The 22,514-nt window shown below is 32.2% G+C and overlaps 1 long non-coding RNA gene across 1 annotated transcript; it reads right to left on the bottom strand.

Moving 5' to 3' along the window:
• Nucleotides 1-8,483: 8,483 nt before the first annotated feature.
• On the bottom strand, nucleotides 8,484-15,699 carry LOC143083472 (uncharacterized). Its single transcript, XR_012980723.1, has 2 exons — nucleotides 15,633-15,699; nucleotides 8,484-9,056 (listed from the first exon to the last, which is right to left on the bottom strand). It is a non-coding gene; the product is annotated as an uncharacterized LOC143083472 (long non-coding RNA).
• Nucleotides 15,700-22,514: the final 6,815 nt, after the last annotated feature.

The following is a 22,514-nucleotide window of genomic DNA, read 5'->3' as shown; positions in this document are numbered from 1 at the left end:
CAAATTTTAATCGGGAATAGTCCTGTCAAGGACGGCAGTAAAAATCGTGAATTTGTGACCCCAGCTTTAGCTACCAATAATAAATAATCATCGGATTGAAGTTGAATAATACTGATATTAAATCAATTACAGATAAAAATACTGATAACCTCACGTTATCGCATGTTTTATATATAGTTGTTTTTGTAATCAGGTTATTATGTTCTCATTCAACAAGACAAAGATATCTCCATTTAAAAAATCTTAACAAATACATACATTATTGAATCATGTAAAGCATTAAAACACTTTTATAATGATTTTTCTATCATGAATAGGACAAAAACAATTTTAAGGTACCTGTGTACACATTAAGCATGGGTTTTCTTATCCCAGGCATAGATTACCTTAGCCGTATTTGGCCCAACCTTTTTGGAATTTTTGATCCTCAATGCTCTTCAACTTTGTACTTGTTTGGCTTTATAAATATTTTGATATCAGCGTCACTGATGAGTCTTATGTAGACGAAACGCGCGTCTGGCGTACTAAATTATAATCCTGGTACCTTTGATAACTATTTACTATTATTGGTACTATTTTGTAGATATATAATGTTAAACTTATCAAAACATCATTTGTTCAGAAAGGATATGTTAAATGGTTATACATCTGTGATGTGGACTTCCCTATTAAAAGCTATTCTTTTTGTGTTCTTGGGTAAAAATATAAAAACCAGTTTCTGTATACCGATAGCAGAGATGCATATACCATGTAAACTAAATACAATTTCCTGACCCTGTTGTATGAATAGACCATTGAACGTTTATACATGTATATTAATATATAGTTCCAAGGATTGGTATAGTAATGTTCAAATCCTTTTAGACATTAAAGTATTATGAAGAAGAATATATTTTGCACTAGAACTGGGACATACTAGAAATGATGATAAATATATGGTATGTCCCAGTCGAGAAAGAAAGTTGAAATTATAAATCTTTTACAAACGGTCCGAATTAAGGTCATAATTATCTTTGGAAAAATTTCAAACCGTTAATTAGAAAGAATACAACTCAGAAATATCGAATAAATCCTAATATATTACCTTTAAATGTGAAATGTTCATTACCGCCCTCCTTGTTTATCAGAAAAGTTATCAATAACGTGACTGATTTATTTACATGTTGGGAGTTTATCTGCACACTAATAAGTTCGATAGGGGCGTATTAACGGTAAACGATATTATGTTGAACGTTTCTAAACTTTTTTCTTTAAATTATATTATTTCAGTATACAATAGAAGTTTTCCCGGTGAAATCAAAACGCAAATGTAAGTTTGATATTTAAAAAAAAAATTAAAAACAGGGTGAAACTGATCACCAGATTAAGATACACTCAACGTGAAATTTTAGATAAATTAAACAACCAATTTGGGGCTTATTACATCTGATATTTTCTTTCTTTGCAACGTTTTCCTGCTATCATCTTGAAAACAAATAAATCGAAAGAAAATGTAAAATACAAAACCGATGATACCTAAACAAGATCTGTCAACACTTATTAGCGAAAGGAAGAAAACTTTAGTAACAAGAACACAATTTTAGAGACACTAAAGTTTAGGTAATAAAAGTTCCCCAGAAATACCTCAAAAATCAATAAATAACAGAATAAAGAGACTGTCGAAAATCGATAAAGAAACTATAAGCAGGAACGAGATTAGGGAAAAACCCAGATTCAAGTATATCAACATGACCGAAATCTTTTGTCGACTCGTTAAAGTAGTTCTGGCCATTTGATAAAAAATTTACCTGTCGGTTTTATTGATTGGTTAGTGATTACTTGTCTATAGAAGGATATTTATTGTGTACAAATCAAGGTAATAATGAGAAAAAAGAATGGCGTGGCTAAAATCTAAAAAAATATTGGAAAGTTTAGCGTATTACAAGCAGAAGATGTATAAACAATCGAATACACACCAGTTTTACGAAAAAGTATAACCTAAAGAGGTACAGCCAAATTCGTCTAATATCAACTTTGCCGGTTAGATCTACAACTGTTTTTTTAAATGATTTCTAAATTTAACAATCAAATCTCAAACTAAAAACAGTATTGAAAAGAAACATTTAGGTGTTCTCATTCAAGTACATATAATTAACTAATATACAAAATATCTTTAATTTCTAAGTATAATTTATGAGATAGAAACATAATAGAAAACCTTATCTCACCACTGGAATATGAAAAAATAAGGTCAAGGCCATAACAATGTTTAATATCCTTGGTTAACGCCAATTTAAATGAATTAAAACCTCTATTGGTTTATAAGGTACTTGCTGCTTTTGTAAAAAAAAATAAGAAAAAGAGAGATACGGTTGATGGCACTATTTTGTAGCTAAGTAATTTTTATCAAATTAAAAACAAAATTTCCTCATAGAAAAGATATGTTAAATGATTCTACGTATGTGAATTGGACTTCATTTTTGTGATTCGTTGTTGTTTTTTTTTGTTTGTTTGTTCTAATGTAAATCTAAGGATTTACATAGTTATGTACTAACCCTGTAGATAAGGCATACATTATAAACGAAGATAATATCAACCAAACCCAGAACAAACGTAAAAATAATTAACTTTTTCATAAGTCAGGAACTTAGATTATAAGAATATTTGGAAGACTAGAAATAGTTATCAAAAGTACCAGGATTATAATTTTATACGCCAGACGCGCGTTTCGTCTACATAAGACTCATCAGTGACGCTCAGATCAAAATAGTTAAAAAACCAAACAAATACAAAGTTGAAGAGCATTGAGGACCCAAAATTCCCAAAAGTTGTGCCAAATACGGCTAAGGTAATCTACTCCTGGGGTAACAAAATCCTTAGTTTTTCGAAAAATTCAAAAGTTTTGTAAATAGAAAATTTATAAAAATGACCATATAATTGATATTCATGTCAACACCGAAGTGCTGACTACTGGGCTGGTGATACCCTCGGGGACGAAACGTCCACCAGCAGTGGCATCGACCCAGTGGTGTAAATGGTTATCAAAAGTACCAGGATTATAATTTTATACGCCAGACGCGCGTTTCGTCTACATAAGACTCATCAGTGAAGCTCAGATCAAAATAGTTAAAAAAAACTTAACAAATACAAAGTTGAAGAGCATTGAGGACCCAAAATTCCCAAAAGTTGTGCCAAATACGGCTAAGGTAATCTACTCCTGGGGTAACAAAATCCTTAGTTTTTCGAAAAATTCAAAAGTTTTGTAAACAGAAAATTTATAAAAATGACCATATAATTGATATGCATGTCAACACCGAAGTGCTGACTACTGGGCTGGTGATACCCTCGGGGACGAATCGTCCACCAGCAGTGGCATCGACCCAGTGGTGTAAATAGTTATCAAAAGTACCAGGATTATAATTTTATACGTTATAGAAAACGTTACTAACGACGAATTTATCTTGGATTCAGGGCGAAAATCCTGAATGTTACCTTTAAGGGGAAAAAATGCATTCCCGACCGCCTGGTTTATCAGGAGGGTTATACATGAGCTGATAAATTTCCGAATGTTATCTATACACTAATAAGTTCGATAGAGGTGTATTAGAATATATGTTGTTATTTCAGACATGTCCAATTTTGTATCAATTTTTCACTTTAAATTAATTTCAGGATTTCTGGGTTCTTAATATTTTATTCGATAGAAACAGGAGTTAACTTACATAGAACTTCAACTGCGTCAGATAAGATTACAGGTGAAACCACACTCAGCTTTTGATTTATGTCTCAATAACTTAACCCAAATTAACGGGGTGAAAATAATCAGCATGTTAAGAAGCATTACATCGAAAGCGTTAGAGATATTGGGACAAAAATGAATCAGTTAGAAAAGATCTACAAATGTCCTGTCTCCCTTATTAACGACTGTTAGCAACAAAAAGAAAACATAAGTGACAAAACAAATTTAGCGCCAAGAAAGTTTATATAAAAAAAATAACAAAATAAAAAACACAGTCGATAAATCATAGTTGAATTTTTGGTTGTAAAAGTTTGAAGTCAATAACTGAAATCGTCAGTGGACCCCTTATAGGAGTTATTGACCTTAAATTACGAATTGTACCGATTTTTGTGATTTGGTTTTTCTTAAATTGATTTTTTTTTACACGACTTATCAATGATACGGTCACAAGTATCAAAGAATTGTTTTCAAAACTTTAAATTGTTAGATATTATATCTTTTTCAACCCAGGAATAGTTATTCTTAGCAGAATTTTGCAAAACCTAATAATTCTTTTGGGCCCTCAAAGCTTTTATGTCACTCATGAGTCTTTTGGAGACGAAACGCGTGTCTGGCGTGCACAATTATAAGCCTGGTATTCTTGAAGAGTATTTGTAATGGTGTTGTGTTCTTGAACGATTTTCTCCCTATTTCAAGCCTATAATCTTGAAAAGATTGCTACTATTCCACTCAAGTAAAAAAAAAATGGATAGGCACCAGAACTTAAAATTAGTATAGGAACAAGTTATGTGCACGATTTAGATTTTTAACTAACATATACCGGCACCGATTATTTTCCAGGTGATGTGGCTAAGGTTATTAATATATATTACATGTAGTCAAAATGAGTTATAGAATTGGGAAACTAACCCGGACATGAGCACGTATTTAGTTAAGAAAAAAAGGAATAAAATTACAGTTGAATGGGTATTCAAAACCCGATCAATCTTTGTTAATTCAATTTACTAGCGCATCAAATACATAAGGATTATCAATTGCTAGATACGCTTTTCGTCTTTGCAGACTCATTAATGACGCGTTAATCAAGTGAAAAGACCGAATAAAGGACGAAGTTAAAGAGCATTAATCACCCAGAATCGCTTTTGGGTACATATTGTTGGATGAGCTCTGAAACATTTATTATATATACACTTTCCTTTTGCTTAATTAATCTGTATGATACACGGTTTGTTTTCTGATCAATGCTATTTTAGTATATCTCCATTATAGTTTTATAGAAAATGACAAACAACTCTTTTGACTGTTGCTGATGCTTTTATTTATTTCTGTTGGAAAAATCATTCAGTTTAAAGTATTCATTTGTTATTGTTGTGCAATCATGTAAGTTAAAAAGTATTTGTCTCGAACGTTCACTAAACAAAGTAAAACAACTCAACGCGCTACCATGTTCAACAGTAGATATGGCCTACAATGTACTTGAAAGCCTCGAGACATGGTAAATATATTATATGAATGTGTGTGCAACTAAGAGTATTCCAAAGGGCATACAATAACGGAGCAATACATAATTCTGCATTCTGTAGATAACATTGCTAAATATATGATGCACAGTAAAAAATTGATCGCATTACATGTTGACTACTATCCTTAATTCATTTGATGGTTCAAAATCCAATAACTATGGAATGATTGGGCAGACATTTTTCAAAATCGAACGGAAACTTACTTTACTAAATTTTACTAAATTTAACAATCTATGACACTTCTCATTTAATGAATACCTTCATACTTCTTGTTCAACATGTGAAAAATAATGTTTACGAACACAAAGAAGATAAATTTACAAGCAGCAAATATCTGAAGATATTTTTCGATTAGTTGTTATCGGCTTTGAACTAGCTGTCAGATAACTGCGAGTACTCTCAGATCTGTTCCTATTGTCTTTTTGTTGTCGCAATTTACAAGTACTCGGCAACGTCCAATTGTATTTTTGTCCATCTGATGAGTTAAGCCTTTTTCAACTGATTTTTATAGTTCTTTCTTATGTTGTACTGTTATACCACTGTCTAAGGTTAGGGGGGATTGGAATCCCGCTAACATGTTTAACCCCGCCACATTATTTATGTATGAGCCTGTCCCAAGTCAGGAGCCTGTAATTCAGTGGTTGTCGTTTGTTAATGTGTTATATATTTGTTTTTCGTTCATTTTTTGTGCATAAATAAGACCGTTACTTTTCTCGTTTGAATTGTTTTACATTGTCATATCGGGGCTTTTTATAGCTGACTATGCGGTATGGACTTTGCTCATTGTTGAAGGCCGTAAGGTGACCTATAGTTGTTAATGTCTGTGTCATTTTGGTTTCTTGTGGACAGTTGCCATACAACATCTTCTTTTTTATAAAGACTTTGAAATAAGTATTTGATGCTTCACAACAAAGGACGATGCATAAAAAAAACTCAGCCTAGTCTGCTCGGATTCAGAATAATGTATCCAGAAATAGTGACATGAAGTCTGTCTCATATCTGTTTACATCTAAAATTAACAATGAGGGTCGGTTGGAAACAACACTTTATGACAGGAGAGATGATTTTTATCTCCCCAATGTGGACTTTTCATTTTTATATAGCAACATTCCAGCAAGGCCTGCATCACCTATCACCCAGTTGATACGGTATGATAGGCTTGAATTGTGTTTTATACTCGAAGCGATTTTTATACAAAAAATAAACTGAATCAATACCGCAGACAACAAAATCCCGAAAAACAGACGTGTTCTCATGAAGATGAAGAAATCCAAATCTTAAAAGTTTAATTTTCCTGGTTTACAATAAATTTTCAAGGTATAAGACAACTGTTTGTACCTCATTCATGTTTTTGCTTTTGATATGGCTCTCTCTTAACACCGGTCAGCCATTTATCGTCCCCTTCCGACGGACTATCATCGTTTCCTCAAGAACATACTCGCAAATGGTGTCCTGGGTTTCTTGCGATAAAGACCTTCAAATCCTAAATGCAAATAATGATCAAAACATGCAATTCACTCTCAAGTTCAACCACACATATTGGAGTATAGGGATTCAAGGTTTCGAATTTAGCAGGTTACGTTGTTCCTTTTGCTTACAGTTACTGATACGGTATAGAGTCTTATTTTACCTTGTTTACTATTTATTATAGGTTGTATTATACAGCCGTCAATAGCTGTTCTTTTTGTCATGTATAATGAGTTTTTTTATCTTTGAAATTTGGTGCTGGTTGTAGTTTATCATTTTTTTGTTTTTTTTTTTGTTACATGTATTATTAATAATTACAGTTACCTAAAGTATATGCTAACAATCATGTCCCTTGGATTCACGTCATATCAATAATGAGGTTGATAGTTGCCTGATTTGAAATCACACCACATCTTATTTTATTATTTTCTATTAAAATTCTTTACTGTCAGTATCTTAGTGGTTCTTGACAAGTTTCTTTACATAATTAAGAACAATATTTGCATTTAACAGGCGAATGAACTTGTTTAAACACATACTACAGATTGTATTTCTGTCAGAAAGTAACAAAATTTCTAACATCTAGGTCTTTTAAACACTGCACAGACTGACTTGAAGTTAAAAAAAGTTTTAACTTCCAAATTGTTTAACTAACATCAAACAAATGAGCCGTGTTATAGAAGTTAGCAACTAGCAACTGATTGTTCTGTTCACTATAATGAAGTGACATAGGATTACTAAGACAATCATCTGTTGTCAATACCTCTCTATGTCGTTGTCCACCAGGGGAGATAACTACAACATTGTTCGAATTGCTCCCCAACACGTACACATTGCCATCAATATCAACATCTATACCTCGAGGATTCTTAAGAACGCTTTCATTTTGGAATGTCCATTGTATTTCACCTTGTAGATTATAACATGTGACAGTGTTTGTTTCATTGTTTGTGTGGTATATATTGTCCCTAAATGTTGCAATGTAACAGTAAACGGGCATTTTATCTCGAACTATGTCACTTATAGACTCGTCGGTTAGATTGATCATTCGTATTCCTTTGTCGTAACCGGAATAAATCAATTGATTATCTTTCAGTGCTATACCATAACTATATGAATCTAGTGAAATTGTTTTCTTGATTTGTTTCTTCTCCAAGTCTATAATGGTAATACACTTCTTCTTTGAATCACCAGATGTAACAGCCAATGTATTGTCCTGACTGATAAACACTAAATCAAACGGGTAAACCGGCATCTTCACCTCAAAGTCTTTTAATCCTTTCATGTCAAATACAATAACCTTACACTCAAAGTTGTAAGTAAATGCCATTCTACCATCGGATAGCATGCAACATCTGCAAATGACTTCTCCTTGAGTGTTGATGGTCTTTTGTTTCGTAAACTTTATATTTTCGATGCGTCTTGATTGAACGGTCGGTACCATCATTTGAGCTTGTTTAGCCTTTTTCCTAGTAATAACTATATCGCAAGATTTAGCTTCAATACGCACATCTCCAAAACTTATGATATCGGACATGATATTCTGGATAGAGGTGTTGATCTTATATGAAAGAGAAGTTTTGGTGAAAATCTTGTCTTCTTCAAGCGACTGTAGGAATTTATTTTTGCTATAGACGTCCCCCTCTATTTGCTTTATTGAAAGAAAGACTTGAAGGTCTGTTGCATGTTGTTTAATATTCATAATATTTCTGTTGCATTCTGCTATATCCTTTTCATTATTTTCTAATGATGACAATAACTGACCAATTTTCGACTTTTCTTTTTCTTCTACTGCATACAGTTGTTTAATTAAATCCTCTTGTAGTTTGTCAAGATGGTTGTTGATCTTTATTCTGGTCATCTCTATTTCTTTTTCTATTTCCTTTCTACTTTCTTCTAATGTCGTCAGGTTGTCCTGTTGATGCTGACGAATCTTCTGTAGATTTTCTGCAACTTCAAATAATGTTTCCTCTATTTCGCAAACGGCATTGGAGGTTTTGACATTGTGAATGACGTCATCTAATTCGACGAAATCTTGGCATTCTTTATGGCTTTCCACGATACATTTGCTGCAGCAGGGGCATTCATGCTTCTGGCAATAAAATTGATACTTTTTAACGTGTTTACTGCAGTTTTGACTAATCATTAGTACATCAGCTGGTAATTTCGTGTATTCAGTAATTGTTATCACTTTATGGTTGCTGGTTCCTTTTGACAAACTGTGATGCTCCTGGCATTCTGTACATAGTCCCTGGTCACATTCTGAACACCAGACTATGGATGGTTTGGTGATGTGACGGAGTTCACAAACACCACAGCTCATAGAAGCTGTTGCCATTTTACACACACTGCAAATAACAATAGCGGATTAAAAAGTTTAAAACAACAGCACCTTCATCAACCCCCTAACATAAAACCTGGTAGCTTGTTTCATATATCCTGTTGAAGTGTATTGACTCAGGCACTCTGGTTTTCTACATCAGTTTAAAACAGGTTTCATAATATAGTAATGAGTATTAATGCGGTTTTATATCAATAAACAATCCATCGGCATAATTATAATTTATCTTAGTCTACAGTTCTTGAAATCCAAATGAAAATGAATTTGAATGACAGATTCTTGTGTAGAGTATAGTGTCAAATATGTGTTGTCAAATAAAACGAATTGATCAAAATCGGGTGTTAATACTGTGTCTCAACCACAACGACAAAAAATATTTGGACTCGACTGTATCTAATATCCGGCACGGTGACGGAACATTAATAGAATAGAAAATGTAGGTTTCTGTTTATTTATTTGCTATTTTTATGATATCGAAGAACATGTATACACTATTTTAACTTTGAGTTTCTTGTGTACAATTTGGAGTTTAGTATAGCGTTCATTATCACTGAACTAGTATATATTTGTTTTGGGGCTAGCTGAAGGACGCCTCCGGGTGCGGGAATTTTCGTTGCATTGAAGATCTGTTGGTGACCTTCTGCTGTTGTCTGCTCTATGGTCGGGTTGTTGTCTCTTTGGCACATTCCCCAATTCCATTCTCAATTTTATATATAACTATTTTCTATTGTGAGGTGTAATATTTTCTACAACAGTTATATATTAACGGAGAAATAAGTAAAAATGCATGTCAAAATGACAAATTGAGTGAACCTTGCCTGAAATTTGTTTAATATCTCGTTAAATTGTTCACATTGTACGTTAAGGAAGGTATGAAAAGAAAGATATTGACACGTAGATTGCAAAACTAGACACTTTGAGCACCTCGATACTTGTATTTCTGTGTATGGAATGAAAGAAATAGGTCAAATGAAAATGGAAGAGGTCAGTTTGGTCAATGTTGTTTACTACACAATCACCCGGTTTTGTCTATGAATATCACCCGGCTTTGTTTGTTTTGAAACCATTAATTTTTTGAAAAGCAACGCTAACACGGATCTTAACATTATCCATCGAAATGCAACATAAATATGACTGTTATTGTAAAACAATTTCACTTGCGTTTTTTCAACAAAAATTCATTCTACTTTCAATGCATTATTTACAAGAGTGTACGCACTGACATGAAGCGACTGCTTGAATTATCGTAATTAAATCTATTTTGAAGATCTGTAACTTAAGATATATAATTTAATCAAAGTACTGAAGTACTGAACATAGGACGACTGCACGTTCTTGTGGAGGTTCCATTAAGCAGTTGTCTCAGAAAAAAATCACATCTCTATACCTGAAAGTGGGGTTAATGTACGGATATAAAAAAAAAATCTGGAACAAGTTCGTGCTTGGATGATAAATTAATGACAGGGAATTCATTCTCACCGTAATGACTATTATATTGTAGTGATACAAATCAGTAAACTCTGGTTTGTTGTCCGTTATATATTTTATAAATACTTGTATATTACAGTTACAAGTATATATAATTTTCATGCATTTATTTATCATTCTATTCTACTATATTTTTAATAGTACAGTGCAAGTGCAGGGTGGACACGTCACTCCTCTGTAATTATTCGTTTTTTCTAATAGAATGGATTTGAGTAGGCATTCGTATTTTGCCGCAAAAAAATGTTTTACCATCCATGCAGAGTTATAGTTCCTTGAGATTGCAAACGTTCTTGAGATATTCTTCCGCATGCGTGTGCATATATATTAATGATTTTTTTTATTTATATGTATATACATATAACAAAACAAAAATTAATATTATTAATTTATCTTCTTTAAAAAGTTTTTGATGAGTATTCATTGAAGAAATGAATTTATAACAAGCGATAAGGAATGTTAGCTTGCATCTGATGATGTCTACGTATTCATCATGTTTATAGATCGGTCAAAAAACCCAAAACGAATATAACGTCATGGAATTTTAGGACATTGCAATACACCGGAATGCCCTCACGGTCTTTCGCTGTTATAAAAGGATCACATAAACTTAACATTGTTCATGGAACCATAAAAAAGTCAAGGTGTAATGAAACCTATCAGATGGACATGAACACATTACAATGATTAAAACCAACAACAAAAATAAAAAACTTAACCTTAACTAATAAACCAATGAAATAAGTTCATGGTTATATATAATAGTCCTGTGGCCATATGAGCAAACACGGTTGACCTATTACTTATGGTACTAGAGATACGGACTTGTGTTACATATTTGTTTTTCTTGTTTGAATTGTTTTATATTTGTGATTTCGGGGCTTTTTATTGCTGAATATGCGGTATATGTTTTGCTCATTATTAAAGCCCGTGTGGTGACGTGTAGCTGTATATGTCTGTGCTATTTGGTCTGTTGTGGAGAGTTGTCTCATTGCCAAACATATCACATCTACTTTTTTCTTTATATTGAACACGAAATATTCACCTTGATCATGGATATCAACCATTAGGGAACGACCATTTAACTTCCAGGAGGTGGCTAGTTTTTTTTTCTAGAAAATTTATTCCGATCCTCAATTTGATGAATAAACAAATTCTGGTCCAGCAGATTACAAAACAAAAGTATTCTGAAAGCAGATTTCACCTTTAACTAATAGTGTTTAATATTAAAAAAAGAATCTAATTGAAAGCTTTGAAGAAACTGAATAAATCTGTTCGCGATTTTTTTTTTCTAACTAAAAACAACATTAACCACGCTCCTTCCCCCTTTGAAGTTAAATGGTTGCTCCCTTATCAGTGTGACATTCACAGCTATTCATTTAGGTAGGTAAACGCTGAACTATAAAAATGAGGTCAAGGGCAATGGTCATATGACAGATTGAAACATCGTAAAAAAAAAGATCTGTGTGCGAGGTTTGTTGCAGCCAGGCCTTCTCACTCCTGACATATGAAGCCTCATACAAAATAGTTCAAGTCACCATGAATTTGCATCCATTGGTCTCGTATTTCGATGATTCTAAAATATCAATGTGAATTTTTAAACTAAACATGATAATCCTTCTAACATGCATCCAATTTCGAGGGTGTCGCTGTTTTCTTTTTTCTTATCAAATTCTAATTTGGTATACGATTTAGTTATATAACATTTGTGACGAATTCAGGCAGCGTATAGGTCGCACTTCCCACCCCACCTGTGATAGCCTTAAAAAATTAAATCCTTTTTTTTACGATTTTGTATTAGCATAAAACATGTAAAATCGTCTCCAATACCAATACATTTGTCTTCTTATCATGTCTTATAATAAACACTTAGCCTTGAAAAGACATATTTTAAACAGGGACAATCTAGACTTTAAAAAAGATTACACCTCTTGGTAGCCGGGATTCATATGCACTAATGTGTTCTACATTTGTGCGATGAGATTGGATTACTTATAAAGATAACCATCCATTTGCAAGAAATTCACATATCAAATGTGCGTGTTAAATTATGAAGACCATCAACTGTAATTTCAAGTTTGATCACTTACATTTACATATTTCATATAAACACGTATAGAGAACTTAAATCCTAATTTTCGTTATAACCTTCATTTCTATAAAATTGGCAGTTAGATATTTTTTTTAATTGAAAGTCAAACATTTTTCTTTTTTTTTTAGTTCCAATAAACATGATCAAGTAGGAATACAAGTGTTTACAGATTCAAATAATCAATAAGTTGTCCTGTCAAAGAAATCGTTTTCCAAAGAGCCACCAGACTCCTTTAAAACGCCGAAGTTCAATTTTGTTATACATTATGCATTGTTTTCCATGACAAACCCGGGTTATACACATTGACCAAACCGGCCTTTTTCATTTTCTACTTGACCAATTTCTTTCATTCCAAACACAGAAATACAAGTTTCAAGGTGCTCAAAGTGGCTAGTTTTGCAATCACCGTGTCAATATCTTTCTTTCTTTTACCTTTCTTAACGTACAATGTGAACAATTTAACGAGATATTTTACAAATTGGAGGCAAGATTCACTCAATTCGTCATTTTGACATGCATTTTTACTTATTTCTCCTTTAATATAGAACTGTTGTAGGAAATATTACGTCTCACAATAGAAAATAGTTATATATGTATACATGTTCTTTGATATCATAAAATAGCAAATAAATAAATAGAAACCTACAATTTTCTATGTCTATCAATGTTCCGTCACCGTGCCGGATATAAGATACCATCGAGTCCAAACATTTTTTGCCGGTGTGGTTTAGACACGGTGGTTAAACTTTTCATTAAAGATTATCGAAATATATATAACAAGAGTCTGTCGAGTGACAGCAAACTCGATTTCCCTCTAGAGATCGAACCCAGTTGTACAAGTATGGACACAACATTTCAGCTTAAAACCGCTCTGATTTTGGATTGTGATTGGATATTTAGATTGATTATTATCTAATCAATAATGAAAATTATATTTGCAAATCTGAACCCCAAACAGGATCATGTAAAAATTGAACATTAACATTTACAACAAAGAGAAACTATCACATATTAACTGTGACATATACCATCATTACACACATGACTTACAAAATTAATTTTGACAACAAACGACTTTAATTAATTGACCTCAATCCAAAAACTTATGTTATGTTTACAAGTTCATGGAATAAATAAACTCATCATAAATACCAGAACAAAATTTTGTATATACGCCAGACGCGCGTTTCGTCTACAAAAGACTCATCAGTGACTCTCGAATCCAAAAAAGTTAAAAAGGCTAAATAAAGTATGAAGTTGAAGAGCATTGAGGACCAAAATAAATTTGAGTTATTTCCACTTGAACAGAAATAAAGTTTAGATAATAAAGCAAATATAGTTCTCTAAAATTAGATAAAATGTTACACAATGTACATCAATTTTCAAATTATAATCCATTATATTTAATAGTTTCAAATATTTCATTTGTCACAAACTAATAAAGATCTGCAACTTATCTATCAATGTCAACAACTGTATCTACACATTGTAATGTAATGAAATATATCCTTTAATTAAAATAGATTATTATCTTATCAAAGGAGTTCACGTCATCAATTGTTGTTATTTATATAGTATTCAGAAAATTAGTTTGTACAGAATAACAAACAAACCTAACACAAACTTCAAACAATTTACCAAAGAATTTACATTAACACAATATCTTTTGAAAATATTTTTTTTAGATATTTCCGTTTGTACAGAAATTGAGTAATTCATAAAAAAAATATCTTTGGGAAAGGGCTGTAACTCAACAATGAGAAAAATTAACATGGTGAAAACTAAACTTGACCTTCATTAGTCACAGGAAACAACATAAATTTCAAAATTTGAAAAAAAATCGTTTTCATGTTATTGAACGAACACTGTTTGCGGCCGCAACCCCGCCCACCCTACATCCCAAAATCAAAAACCTAGTTTTTCTTAGAAATTCCGTTTGAAGTTTCCGTTCAGATTTACTTTTAATATAAAGTTCAGTATTGATGGGTTTCAAAAGTTATTTTGCGTATTGTGTTGGCAACTAAAAATGATTAATCTTGATTTCAGTCTAATACAAACAGCTATTTTCATTGATCATTTGATTGAAAGTGTGCGTTTGATAATATTTGTATATGCATTGTTAATCAATTACAAATAAATATAATGATGAAAAATCCTGGAAAGTAGACAAATAGATAAATGAATTAATTGAGCATTATGTTTATGCATTAAAATCTCACTTTCTTTTTTGTTTTATTACAAAAAGGAGAATAAACTACAACCTGTATTGATACTATATATATATAAACATAATGTCTAAAAATAGCAACAATCAAGATTCATTCTATCTAGGCGTGGATCAGTTTGTAAATAAATTTATGCAGTAACTAAATTAAATTATTTAAGTGCCTAAGAATGTAACTTTAACACACTTATGAGTGTTATAAAATTAGTTGTTATATTTTATATCATTCACGCTAATTTATATATATGTACTTGTTGTATTTGTACACAATAAAGATAGAGAGTTACGGTTCTTTGCATTTTTTTAAGCTATAAGATGTTAAAACAATTAAAAAAAATTGAAACAAAAGAATATGTTAATTGATTATATTTACGTGTTTTTGTTTTGTTTTACAGTTGGTGTAAATATATATGAACGTTTACCTGTGTTTTGATATAAATCAATGATACATATACAAGATAAAGTTCTATTTCCTGAACCTGCTAATTGAATGATTTCGTAAACGTGTATATATGTAGTTCAAATGATTGGTAATACTATACAGATTAAATTCCGGGTAAAAAATGAAAATATTATGGACGAAAACAATAACTTGTCCTAGAATTGGGACATAACATAAATGAAGATAAATATGGATAATATGCAAGTCCAAAACGAAAGTTAAATAAATCATTCTACACATTTCACGTATTTAAGTCATTTATTTATTAGGGAGAATTAAAAAAAGTAACAAACGAAAGAATTTATCGTGGAAATATCATATAAATCCTTAATTAGATTACCTTTTACTCTTAGATATACATTCCCGTCTGGTTTACCAACTCGAGTTTTCAAGGAAGGTCATTAGTCATGTGACTATTTCAGAAAGTGATAAAAACCGCGAATTTTTAACTTCAAATACATGTTAACAAGTATGATAGGGTTGTATTGGAAATAAATCTGTGTGGACCTATCTATATATCTTTCGATGTTTTTTTTTTAATTTTTTAAACTTTATTCCAGTATTTTACAATAAGCAAACCAGAATTTTTGTATGCAAGGTCTGTACGGATTTTTTCTGATATCTTTTAAAATAAAGTGGTTAAACTGACAGGATGAAATGATCAGCTGGTTAAGGTCCTCACATTCAGATTTTCAGATAAATTGAACATCCCCATTGGATGGTTATTGCCTCAGAATTTTCATTCTTTGAAATTTCGCAGCTTATTGTGTTTTTACTAGTAAACGAAAAAAAAACCTTCAAGCAAAACACATTATAAAAGAGACAGTCTATACAAACAATTCTCTATTCAAACTTATAAGCGACACGAAGAAAATATTCAAGACTAGTAGAAGGGTAGAATTTTGGCTATATCAAACTTGAAATTGTATCCTAGACAAATATATCATATGGTTAAGAATCCAGAAATAAGTCAACATAATTGAACTAACCAGTCGACTACTTGGAATGTTTGTCCTTAAATGTCGATATCAATCATTTTTTGGCAAAACAGGGATATAAATCCAGATCTACAACGAGCCAAAATGTACATCAATAAGCGTAGCAAGATGATGAATTTAACTATATCATGGGAAACCTGATACAATGTATATAACGTCTGATTTGAAGAATGCGCAATACTTTTACACTCCTTGAAACCGCCACTGCATTTTGAAATGCATATTCAGGTTTTATTTTTTTTAGTTATAGATATCGTATGCATGCATATTTTTTCAGTATTTAGTGAATACAATTTTCATCATTTTTCTTTCTTTTTGTGGACAAGTTAACTTTTTTTTATTTTTGGCTGTGCCTTTATTAAAATTACTATTTATGGTTTTATATATAAACTATTTTGGAGATATTTAAACTGATACACCATCAGGGTATACTTATAAATCTACAGTGAAATATGTTCCAGTTCCTTTATATTCATCGGAGATACTAAAATTTCTCTCCTACTTTAATGTTTGAATTTTCTGCTGTTAATAAATACGAAAATAATACTATATACATTTTGGGCTTCTAAAGAAATTTCATGGATTTAACTTGTTCAGGAACGTTAAAAAACAAATAAAATTGAGAATGGAAATGGGGAATGTCAAAGAGACAACAACCAGAAAGTATAAAAAATACCAGAAGATGTTAACAATAACAGATAATACAAATGGAGTTATACGACCAAGTGTAATTCTAAACGAATAGACACATTCATCCTTGATAGATTACATTATAGTCATAATTCTTCTATTGAAACTTATTCGAATGTATACCATCTATCATTCTGTTAAATTGTGTAAATGAATGTTGAAAGATTTGAAATCTTTCTCCAAAGTTTCATACATGTCATATATCAAGTGTTTTTCGTTTATCATGTTTTTCAGAGTTCTACAGCTGTTATATCAATAAAAATACAGAGTATCTTGTTATATATTCTCTGTTCTGACGCATGACCCCTCTGGTCTTTTCATTATGCTTGATTAGTCATAAAACGAAATGATACATACCCGACGCTTAGGTTGACAAGTCAGAGTTAAATGTTGGTATGGTATCAAAACATAGATATCGCAATTTTGTATGTTTTAAATAACATGTGTGTCAATTTAATCGTATATTAACCTGTATCACTAGTGTAAATAAGATGTCCGTAACTGCAGTAATGTATATCCAATGATGGCAGACGATGTTTATAGTCAATATTTCTTTTGTCAATTCTGTGATAATTCTGTATAAATTTTCGGTATTTCGTGTCTATTTAAAATATTACTAAGTTTTACACTGAAATACAAAGCTTCTTTCATAGTTCAACCGCTAAATGGAGAAATCATCAATTCTAAAAAAATCACGAGGATATGGGTTACTGAATAGACTGACATCCGTAACAGTAATAAACGTTTCGAAAAGGATTTCCGTAACTTTTGAAGTTTGTTGTTTCTGTTTCGTTTATTTTCCTCGATTTAATAGTTCGGACCATCATTTTTTTTAAATAAAACTATTCGCCCAAATGTTAGAAATCATCGGAATGAATAAAACATTATGCCCACAATGTTATTAAAACATTAGAGAAATTCCACTGTTTATGACGTCTTCATACTAACTTTTATGGATATTGGATGTGTAATAACTGATAACTTGGTCTTATATGCATGATTATTGCCTTTGAACTAACTTTCTGTACTTGCTATTACTCTCAGATCTGTATTTAGTATCTGTTTGTTGTTGTGATGTATAAATACCCTCCCACATCCACTTTGTTTGTGTAAAATTTATTTTTTATTTGTATCCACCTGATAAGTTTAGCTTTTCAACTGATTTTTTAGTCTGCTCTTATTTTAGCCTGCTACACCACTGTCCGAGGTTAGGGGGGATTGGACGCCAACTAAAATGTTTAACCTCGCCACATTCTGATTTTGCCTAGGAATGACCCATTTCAGGAGCTTGTAATTCTGTGGTTGTCGTTTGTTGCTGTGCAACATATTTGTTTCTCGTTTTCTTTTTTTTTCCACCTAGCTAATTAAGGCAATTACTTGACTTGTTTGGATTGTTTCACATTTGTCTTTTCGAGGCCTTTTATAGAAGACTATGCGGTATGGGCATTGCTCATTGTTAAAAGGCCGTACGGTGACCTATATATGTTAATTCGTATGTCATTTGGTCTCTTGTCGAGAGTTATCTCATCCCACATCTTCTATTTTTATATATGTTCAGAACGAGACAAAATAAACTTCGATACAGCACGTAGGTCTTATATTAAAGGCCGTCCTGAATGAAAGTCGAATTTGGATTGCCATGGAAAAGTGATTGCAAATTGCATTAGATAGAGACGGAAATTTGACATTGCCACATGCCACCTATTGACCCCTCAAAGAGTTGTTACAAATGGTTATTAAAGTACAAAGAGCACGGAATTTTCTCTAGACCACAGGTGCTAGAGGACAGGGTCCTGTTATGAGCCCCCCAAAGTCCCTCCCCTTTAAGCTTATTAGCTTATTATCATAAATCTCAGATTTTAAAATATATATCACTTATTTGTACCATATATATACTAATATACCATATGTTTTACTCTAAATATGCATGTTTACTATCAACGTGAATCTCGACTATAGAGCGAAGCGAAAGGTTGCCGCGGGAAATTAGATAGGTTCCGGGGTGTATGTAGGGAAAGAACACATACGAGAATTTCGAATGTACACATTTTCGAAAATCTCTTACTTTTTCTACCCCGGAACTCATCTAATTTCCCGCGGTTACATGTGGAGTTATCCTTCTTGAGCTCAAGACCACACAGTTGTCGTTGCATTGTTACTTTCGTTGATCGAAGTTGAATGGAGAAAAAAAAGCAACATCACTTGCGAAAAAAATGAAATAAAAGTGTTGAAACGGTATTATATTACATCGGGTTATACATATTCAAAGCTAGGACTCGTTTATTTAACCGGTTAGTGAAATTTTATTACATTTTAAAACAACTTTTCCTGACCGTTGCCTCAATTTCTTGAAACGAAGTTGGCAACCTTTCGCTTCGCTCTATAGTCGAGATTCACGTTGATAGTAAACTCGTTGACAGAGTAAAAACATGGCATATTAGTATATATATTGTACAAATAAGTGATATATATAAACAAAATCTGAGATTTATGATAATAAGCTAAAAAGCTTAAGGGGAAGGACTATGGGGGCTCATAACAGGATCCTGTCCTCAAAGCACGTATGCTCATGACAAGGCATTTGATTTAACGTTCCCGTTCTAACCAGACTTGGATGCGTCCTTGTGTATCCCACACAGCAAAACGGACGCCCACTCAGGCTATGGTTTTTGGGGAGGTAGACCAATGGAGACCATATTTCCAATCCCCAGTCATTCTTGGGCGTCGTGAAATGTAGTGTTTAGGTACTTGCTTTATATCATCTTAAAACCGTGATATTGTGCTATCTTGTTTTTACTTTGTATATTAATAACCTTTACCCTATGTTCTGGAACTCATTCATCATTTGTTCTTCATGTGATCATCATTTTATATTGTTAATGTTTCATTGCGTACATCGATTTATATGTTCCAGTTTTAGAAGTTTTATACAGGACAGTATAGGAATCCGTGTTACTTTCCCCTCTCTTCTGAATGACGAAAACTGCTCAGCAGGCCGTGTGCACAACTGCAAGGAACATTCATCGGACACGTTGTCCAAAGGAACGATTCGTGGCTAACCACAGCATGAGTTACATTAAAAAAATTACAAATTATGTCTTATCCTTACCGATGAACTATTTTAATATATTTTCCTATGTTATAAAGAAACTATGAATATTTAAGGTTCATATGGACCCTATTGCTTAAACGGCCATAATTTCATTTTAAAATTTACTCCGAGTACAGACAAACCTGTGTATCTAGAAACATTTTAAGGCATATCATGCCCTAGATAAATAGAATTCAAATGCATTTTATGATTTAGAACATTGCCGTGCACTTTTTTCTTCCCTACAGAAGATGATAATATTAACAAACAATTGAGTTTTCCTTGATATGGTCTCCTCAGTACACAGTTTAAATCACCAATTATTGTCAGGTATCTATTGTCCATCTATTGCCCATGTCAATCAATACCGTTCACGTCAATTATTACCTGTGGGGAAGTTCTCAAACCTGTTTCTCAACTTAGTTTATTTTGGCACTTTCTGGAGGAATTAACAAAAAGTGCACTGCAAAATCCTGGTAATTTTTTATTTTTCTAAAGCATGAAACACATTTGAAATTTATTTATATAGGGCATGCTATGCCTTGATAATTTTACAGATGCGCAGGTTTGTCTGTACTCAGAGTAAATTTTGAGGTGGAAAATACGACCATTTTATCCAAAGGGTCCACATGAACCGTAACCGTTCAACCTGTTCGTATCTGCGATTACACAATTTAATTCAGACAGAACCCGACGTGTGCAAGAATATTCATCTATCTATTATCATAAAGAATATTTACAGCTTTATATATCTACGAAATGTTTTTCCGTACTTTTAATGGACTTTTATTATCATTGAACAAGTTGTAAAATTGTATAATAGTTATCAAAGGTACCAGAATTATAATTTAGTTCGTCAGACGCGCGTTTCGTCTACATAAGACTCATCAGTGACGCTCATATCAAAATATTTATAAATCCAAATATTTACAAAGTTGAAGAGCATTGAGGATCCAAAACTCCAAAAAAAGTTGTGCCAAAATACGGCATCGACCCAGTGGTGTAAATAGTTATCAAAGGTACCAGGATTATAATTTAGTACGCCAGACGCGCGTTTTATATTATATTTGTATTTTCAGTTTTTCACCATTTTGGATTGGTAGTGAAATAAAAGTCAGCTCCTGATTTTTTTCTTTACTTAAACCCAGTCATCTTGGTTACACTCGCTGGTCCGGCCAGTACACTTTAATGTTATTGTTTGATTATTTTTTTCTCGTGGCTCAGTATTCATACATACCACCATTGTGTAACGGTGCTATGATCATTTTTACTCTTGCCTTTAAATCTGTCTTATGAACTTTATCTATAGAGTGTTTTTATGCCATATTGTGTTTCTTTGTTGAACTAGATTTTAATTATGTTTAATAGTGATTAAGATTACAAAACAATGTTGACTGTGTACCCCAAATGTCGATATTTTTACCTATCGTGTCGGTTTGCTTAGCTCATGAATTATTGTTAATATAATGGAATTCTATATGACTCCCATATTAGTGAGAGGCTTAGCTAGCTATACAACCAGGTTTATTTTCTATTTAACGACATTCTGGAACCAAATCGAGAATATGACAGTTGTAATCAATTCGTTTGGTGTGTTTGAGATTTAGATTGTTTTTTTCATTTGCTAGAGGACTGTACGTTCTTAATTATCAAGGCTGATCAATATATTTTTACAGAATTATTGTTAAGACGTCAAAGAACAATTCAGATTCATATTTATTACACTTTTGATAACCTGAGACTGCATTGCAAACCCGACTGAATTGTTTAGAAATAAAATCAGTTTCGAATATCTATATTTACAGTTACGTATATCATTGACAACTTAATTACCACAGTTACCTATATCATCAAAACATTTTAGATGCCTGTTTTCTCCATTTATATTAGCGGTTATGAAAAAATACCGCTTTCTATCTCAGTTTCAAATTTAGTAATACGTTAAAAAGACACAATACCGAAGAATAATACATTATTATTACAAAATTGACAAAAGAAATATTGACCAGAAACATCATCAGCCATCTTTTGATATATACGTAGCTGCAGTAACGGATATCACATTTACCCCAGTGAAAAAAAGTGAAAGAGAGGAGAGAATGGAAGGATATAGACCTGATTCGGTGGTGACAGAAAAGAATCATCTGACCTGCTCCTTTATAAATAAAAGCCACATGTATTTTTTTTTTTTAATCTTCGGTTTTAAATTAATAAGCGACGAAACAATATAGTGAAGAGAGTAACTTATTGACGTGTTATAAAAATTGAAAACTGTATTTCTATATAATATTTTATGAAAGTTCAGCTTGCTGCCTCGCGGGCAATCATAATGTGTTTTTTCAATACATCTTTTAATGTAAAGAAATTATTGTTTATTTGATCTCTACACCATGCATATTTTCGAATGCGTCTCGAATGAATGCATCGCTTTCTGCAAACTGAG

Source organism: Mytilus galloprovincialis, chromosome 7 (genome assembly GCF_965363235.1).
Source record: "Mytilus galloprovincialis chromosome 7, xbMytGall1.hap1.1, whole genome shotgun sequence".
Classification (NCBI taxonomy): Eukaryota; Metazoa; Mollusca; class Bivalvia; order Mytilida; family Mytilidae; genus Mytilus; species Mytilus galloprovincialis.
This window is presented reverse-complemented; position numbering and strand designations above follow the sequence as displayed.